General features: G+C 38.5%; 1 protein-coding gene across 8 annotated transcripts in view; it reads left to right on the top strand.

The window, feature by feature from the left end:
• Nucleotides 1–7,500, top strand: part of ZNF521 (zinc finger protein 521) — a 289,007-nt gene that overhangs the window by 175,615 nt on the left and 105,892 nt on the right. Inside the window, exon 6 of one of the 8 annotated variants that reach the window (XM_060119103.1) lies at nt 1–62. This exon is cut by the window's left edge and continues 1,079 nt beyond it. The exons of the other annotated variants lie outside the window; for them this stretch is intronic. The gene's annotated coding sequence lies outside the window, so the exon portion shown is untranslated. Of the gene's footprint in view, nt 63–7,500 lie in introns of those variants that run through there. 8 annotated transcript variants of the gene reach the window in all.

Genomic DNA, 7,500 nt, shown 5'->3' with positions numbered 1-7,500 from the left:
TAATCTGATTTTCTTGTTTTCTGAAATCCTAGAGAAGTATAGCATTTGGATTTTTAATGTATTGGCGCAATACTTGTGATGTCGTTTCACAGAAAGAGAAACAAGTTGACGTGATCATACATAAACATAAAACATAAAAATGAAATTTTAAAAAAATGTTAACTTTAGAGTTAGTTTCCTGTAATTTCACCATTTCAGAAAACATATCTTTTGCTACATAAAATGAAAGCGATGAATCTTTGATACTGTGAGAGTAATGGTATTATACAGAGGATTATCACTGAAGTAAGAAGAAATATCGAATTCGATTTAAAAATTGGCTTAATAATATGACAAAATATTTTCAGTGTTTGAAGTGGATGTCCTTATGTTAAAGAAATAGGCCTGTAAAATGGCTGATTTTTTTCTTAAATTTTCTTTCCTTTTTTCCTCAATGCTATTGCATAACTTCCTTTTATGTTTTTCCCCGCTCCGGTTTATCTCGTTTCCTCCTGCAGCCAATTTTTAATTATCCCCATTCATACTAGTTAGTAAGCATGGATAATCTAAAACACTTTATACAGATGGTATTCATAAAACACCCACATACTGAAGCTACATTTATAGTTCCTCCAGCCCACACTGAGAAGGACACTAGTAAAGCTTCCTCTAAGATGGTCAGGTAACAAGGAAACCTTTTCCCAGAGTTCACTCCTTAACAGAAAGAGGCCTTGGATGGTTGGCCGCAAAGGAATTTAGCCAGGGATTGGAAGAGGCACGCTTGGGATGGAATGTGTGTTGAGGAAAAGGTGTCCAGGTCAGAGGTATCATGCATAGGTCAAATAAGGTGTGAAAAGAATCAGGAATTGACTGCATACAGACCTCCTTGGGGGCTCATCAAGCCAGCACCTACTCTCTGATTAACCTATGAGTTCCATCAGCCATGTAAATTAGCACAGGCCCACTAGCCCTGGGCCTGGAAGAAATCGAGCTGTGGGAATGTACATATTTTAATGAAAATTGAATATACATCCCACAGCATCACTCCAGGACTCACTCAGGTTTATCATTCTTGCTGGCGTGTAATGCATTATTGCTAAGTTAGTGGATCTGATAAATTTGGGAAAGAGTGTGGAATATTTTTGTGACAAGATTTTTTGTAAAAACCTGTTTGCATACTTCAGCTACATGGTATAAAAAGCTGTAAGCCAACAGCACCGTGCGGCTTCAGTTCCTTGGGAGTTTTATTCACACAACTTTAACAGGATGTCTGCTTAATAGTGGGGGACTTTCTGTGTAGGCGTGTGTTATATTGCATGCAGCATCCTTGAATAAGCTTCGTAGTTCATGTTCAAAAGTTGGTTCCGATGACTGTGTAGCCCAGAAAAGATAGCGGAAACTTGAGGGAAGGTTGAGGAGTAAACAGGATACGCTGCTACTAAGAATGGAAATGGAAGTAAAGGAACTCTCTTTCCGATTATATTTGAAATTTTGTTTAGCATGTCAGCTTCCTACACATTCCCTTTCCTGTCTTATCTACTCTGAAACGCATTTAGTCATGTCTATCAGCCCAGTACCTGGGTGCTTAGGTACTAAAAAGTGCTTTAAGCGTGCAATTTGAAGACTGATAAATCAGGTCTGTTTAGCTCAGGGGAAAGGAAAGCTAAGTGGGGATTTAGTAGAAGGGAATAATATTCCTAAAAGGCAGTCAGTTTGATGCCAGTAAGCTTTTTGAAGTAGAAACTAATTTGAAAGCATAGAGGTCATGACTGAAATGGAGGACTGGACCAGACTATCACATTTTAGCAATTCGAAGGGAAGTTTCCTTAAACACAGTAAGTAGATGGAATATAGAGTAGCTTGCCAAAGTCAGCAGTGGAAATAGGCTCAGGGAACTAAATGAATTTTTGGAAAGTAGGGACGACTGGGGTAGAGCCACGAGCAGCATTTTAGAAGCTAATCCTAGGAGGCCTGACAAATGTATTTGCTGAGTGTCTGTTATAATTTCAGGCCTTAATGGGTATGTGGTTTTCCCCTCAAACTTTAAGTGTTCTAAAATTTGAGTACACTAAAGGTAGTGTATCTACCTTATCCCTCTCTAAATTTGAATTTTAATAGCAAAAAGCAATTAATAATTTTTCCCATTAAAACAAATAATGCATGCACCCTTCACTTTTACCTGGCCCCCTGCTCCTGGGGGATGGGGGGAGACTGTAGGAATCATATGGTACAGTGTATGTCAACTTTTGTGCTGCAGTACTTGAGGGAAAATGAAGAATATAACACTACTTATTACAGGGAGACAAATTACAGTTTTTGTTTCATGTGGAAAGTTTAAGGGTGGCAGCTTGACAGTAAATTCCATCAAAATCTACCCTGCCAGAATGCCAGCATTGTTCTTCATTCATTTTAGCGTAAGGTTTAATTATTTGCTGATTTTTAATACCAGTCAGTCATCCTTAGCATCATTGAATTAACTCTGAACCCTGTATCAGTAAAGAGCCTTATGTTGCCCCATTTTATTATAACAGTGCAATACAAATTAAAATTGCATCTGTTAAGGTTATATCATATATTTAGATTTCAGGAGGCAGAAACACAGTATTCTCCTGAATATAACGGTTGGAGCCAATAACCTGTAACCAATTGCATACTTTTTCTCTTGCAAAATCTGAACTATAAGGATTACGTTTTGGAAAAGATTATAAATCTGTCACCACTAATCTAATCTTTACAGTGGCTTTGTAACCAGTTAGAGACTAAAGATCATTTCTTCTCTTGCTCTGATTTTAATCATAACATATATTTGATATTTCAAAACTTTCTTTTGTTCCGTCAGCACGTGCATTCTAAAGTGTACAACATTAATAAATAGAGGCATAATGAATGCGACTAATTGATTTTGGCAGTCAAAGACTGGCACTCTTTTTATACAATAGGGAATCCATTCAAAGAAGCTTAACTGCTATTGAGAACAAGTCTTCGATGCAGAAATGGTTTCTAATTTGGATTCTGTGTGAGGTGAGCAGAATGCAGTTATTCATAGTAGTTCACTACTCACTACTCTTATTTTTGGTGTTTTTTTTTGTTTGTAATGCTCATTTATTGGATTCTCATTTCACTAAATAAAATTTTATGTTTTGGTGTATATATGAATTCTGCTGCACAGTTATGAATACAATTTCTGTAAGTTGTCTGTTTGTCAAAACTAGAGATGTAGAACATGGACAAGGGGCCATAGCCAATCCCTCTCCCTGTTTTAGATCCAAGCCAGTTATATTTACTTGCCCTTGACTTTCTAGTACTGGAATCAGACTGTCCACATGACAAGTAGCCACTGAAAGCCACTGACTCAGAGACAAAACAAGTTTATTAATTTGTAAGCACAAATGCCAAAATACAGCTTCTGGTAGATGTTAGTGAAAAATTAATTCCTTGAAACTCCAAGGGAAAAATAGGCCTGCATTGTATAATCGGTCTTACCTTTAAAAATGTGAATGGCCTTCAAAACCAATTTTGCCTCCTGTATAAAATCTTTGAACACTAAATTATATTACATGGCTGTGATTTAATAGTGGACACGAGATCAAATTGGGTGTCACTGAAGCATTAATCAACCAAGTGTCATTACAGGTAGTTAACAACTCATGTGCTAAGCTTTGTCACTCGAAACCGGAGAGAGTGTGAACCAACAGACTCATCACTTACTGTAGTCACAACTGATTTAGAAAAGATAAAGCATGACTGTTGTTAAGGGCTTACAAGGACTAAAATTTATACCAAAAATAACTTTTTTCTGTGCCGTCTGGCACCACTGAAGGGCGAAGATGTTGTGTTTGACTGCAATTAGGAAAAAGCTCTAATGGGAAGTCAGTCATTTCCAGGCACAGTGCAATTGATTTTCCACCAATCAGAATAGGGAATGAGATACTCTAAGTCTATTATTATTAAATTATTTATGAAGTCATATTAAATCTGGTCATTAGTTCTGGCATTTCAGGTTAGTGAAGATTTTCCAACACTGTGATGACAGGAGCTAGAAAGAGTATTTTGTGACTTGAGCATCAGATGTCACCTTTGGTTGGGGTGATTAAATGAGATAAGTGAGTTTTTCTTAAAAAAATAAAAACCACTTCTATTAACGTCTTCATCTTAATTAAAGCATTGCTAGTTCTCCTGACTTTGAACTCTTGTGAGCTCTTTGAAATGGGAATATTCCTTATTGGGAAAGAGGATGCCCTAAATCAGTGTTTATTGTATAGTTAATGAAACAGTGAGTAGTGACATATTTTAAGTTTCTTTCATAAAAAGCCCTAATAAGATGCACAATTTATGATTGCAATCTAATTGACTCATACACACTGAGGGAATACAGTAAAGATTTATAAGGACTTTATTATTAGTAGATTGAGATTAACCTTTGGGTCTCTTACTCAGTTTTTTAAAACTGCTAACCAGTTACCTTACACACAGCCTGTACTCTGGAAGCAACTTTCAGATAATTGCTTTTCAAGAATCACACAAACTGTTGAATCTAATTTAATTAAAATATGAGCAGTACCAATTTCACAATCTTAGACGAGTCCTTTGACGTCTCTGGTCTTCCTCGGGTGTCCATATCTATAAAGTAAAGGGACTGGACTTAATAATTTTAAACTGTTTTTGTTGTTTTTTTTTTAAATCTTCTCTGACATTGATGGTATTCACCTTATACTTTTATAAAGGGTAGCAAATGTAAGACAAATCTCAACATGAAAACTGCCTGCTTTGCCCTCAAAACCTATCATTTCATCAGTAACTTGAAATTCTGGACCTGTGCTGGATGAGGAGGCCTGGAGTCCTGTTACAAGCTTTACCCTCACCTGCTGTCCACCCTCAGCAAGTCACCTCATCTCTCTGAGACGATTGTTTTACCTGTAAAATGTGGGTTGAAAAGACCAGTGCCGGACACTTTCACACAACTGTCGTGAAGATCATTTAAGACAATGTGTTAAAGTTACTTAAAAAGTGTAAAGCAATAGGAAAATGGAAGCTGTCAAAAAATGTCTAGGCTACATAGGAACCAGTGAGGCTAGATTTAAGATGGCTTTACGTTACAGGAATAGTTGGACGGTTAAAGGTTAAGAGTTAAAGGCTAAGACGGAACCACCTCAAGAAGGAAACCAAAGTACTCAGCCTGTTCGTGGAATAATTATAGTGCCAGGAACATTTAGGAGGCATCATTTTGGAAACTATTACCGGTTACATTTCCTCGTTGTCTCCCTCACACCATATGAAGTCTCTATTTGGAAATATGGAGAGATTTTCAAACATACACAGAAACCAGTGGGTGTAGGTCCGAATGGTATAAGCTGTGTAACGAGTCTTACTGTAAACTGCAGCAAATCCGAGAAAGATTAGCACGAATTCTCAGCCTGCGCACACTTGGTGTTGGTGAGTCACACCGATGTGGTCACAGGATGGGGCATGTGTCTGGGGTACCTCGCGTGCCTGGGGGGTATCTCAAAGTAATTGGCGTGGCGCTTCCACCAGGGTCTGAGTGTTGGGCGTGTGTTCATGTTGTATTTAGCAGCGTGGCTCATGCAGTCAAGTAATTTGGGCAGGTTTCAACGATTTCTCTTTCGGAGATAATTTTATAGATATTTAACTCCCTTCCCTCCTCCCTCCCCCGGATTTAAAATCAAGGTTTTGCTGTTGTCTATTGTGGACTGCTTTCTGTTGGGAAGTCTGTGCCTCTCCTGCTATGTGTTTGGGACCGGGTGCATACTACACCTTTTCCGTTCCACAGGGATGGGACCAGATGGAAGAATTTGATTATCTAGCAGTAGAGGACCAACTGTTCAGTTGGATACAGAACCGGGAGAAAAGGGTTGAAGAGATCTAAAATGGCTGTCGTATGTGGAGCCAACAGTTTCCGAAGGGAACCAGGCAGGCACTGAGGTGTAGTAATGCAGAATCTCTTCCAAGTACCAGCTGGGGCTTTCAGGAGCCGCTATCCCCACAGCAGACACTCAGCAGGCTCCAAGCAGCTTGACTTTACCATATGTGGAACTTTTTATTCTCCACCTCGCTCCCCAGAGGGATGGGCCACAGGGACACGAGAGGCAGGTGAATTGCTCTTAATGCAGAGTACTAAATCACTGGGTTAACATGAGAAGCCTGGAGAGAGGAAATGGATCTGCAGAAGACTGACTCGGAGTCTCTTAACCTTGGAGCTATTCTGAGCACCAAAAAAGATGCCGCGTAATGTTTCATTAGGCTTTCACCTTGTGCGTGCTCTCCTTGATGCAAGTGACCTTTCCATCCTTGTACATATTTTTTAAATGCTTTTAAAAGCCATTCAATACTTCAGCATGCTAACTGTACATTTTTTATTCACACAGAATCATACCTTTCGAGTAATGAGGGAGCCGAACAGCACTGCAATCTGTGATTTGTGGGAATTTCTTGCTTTCTCTCCGTTCAGACACCCCAGTTTGACAGATGGGGCACAAAGCCACAGAGCAATCCATAACTCCAGTTTGTATCATAAATTTTTAGTCCCTCCTTCTCCACCAAATGCCTGCTTAATGGTAGCTAGAATCCTCATGCAACAATGTTGGCATGAATGGGTAGCATTTAGGACATTTCTTCCGATTGGCTTTAGGAAATCAGTTTTACAATTACAAGACGAGGAAGGGCCCTGATGTTTAAAATTAACAAGCACCCACTTGTGTCCGAAAATGACCCCAATACAAATTTACTCGATGTGGTTCTTATTCAAAATTTTTTAACAGGTAAGTTTTGAAAATGTCTTCCAATTTGATTGGATTTATTTTATTCCTAAAATGCCTCTGTCATTTTGGACTGTGTTACCTTTAGCATTAGTATATCTACCTGCCCTTAATGATTCAGCCTGTTATTAGGCCAGAGTACTTAAGTAGAAGAGATCTGTTTTTTGTATTTTTTAAAATTCTGTGAATTTTGGATTAGTCAGGAGACAAGCAGCCCACAGAAAAATGTGGAAAACTGTGGTGAATGTGAATCTCTAAAAAGCAAAGCTGCATTTAAGACAGAGCTTCTGGGTGAACTGTCATAACACCATATTGATTACCGTTTGGTGACCATTTCCCTCTGAGACGGTAGGTACCCATTCAGGTGAGCCGGGTTACCTATGCGACAGGAAGAGAGCAATTAGCCATCACGTTCTCAAGCCTTAAAGAACATGCGCTGGGCTACGGTTGAATCAGCAGAAAAGCAGCGATGAGAAATATATAAAGTAAAGCAGATTAAAGTTCGTTACCAGTTAATGATAAGAAAGGAAATGTAAATATTGTTTTCCAATGCTAGTAGCATGTTAGCTGAATAAAAATCATATGCAGTATTCATTAATCCATCTCTTCAACAAATCAGTGTACAAACCAAATCAAATAGTGGACCAGTAATCATAAAGTTGCAGATGGAGTTGATTAAACAAATTCATGTTAATACTTGAATATAGGGTGCTATCTTGCAGAAGGAAGCTAATTCTACCAGTTATTC

This window comes from Mesoplodon densirostris, chromosome 15 (assembly GCF_025265405.1).
Source record: "Mesoplodon densirostris isolate mMesDen1 chromosome 15, mMesDen1 primary haplotype, whole genome shotgun sequence".
NCBI classification, from domain to species: domain Eukaryota; kingdom Metazoa; phylum Chordata; class Mammalia; order Artiodactyla; family Ziphiidae; genus Mesoplodon; species Mesoplodon densirostris.
This window is presented reverse-complemented; position numbering and strand designations above follow the sequence as displayed.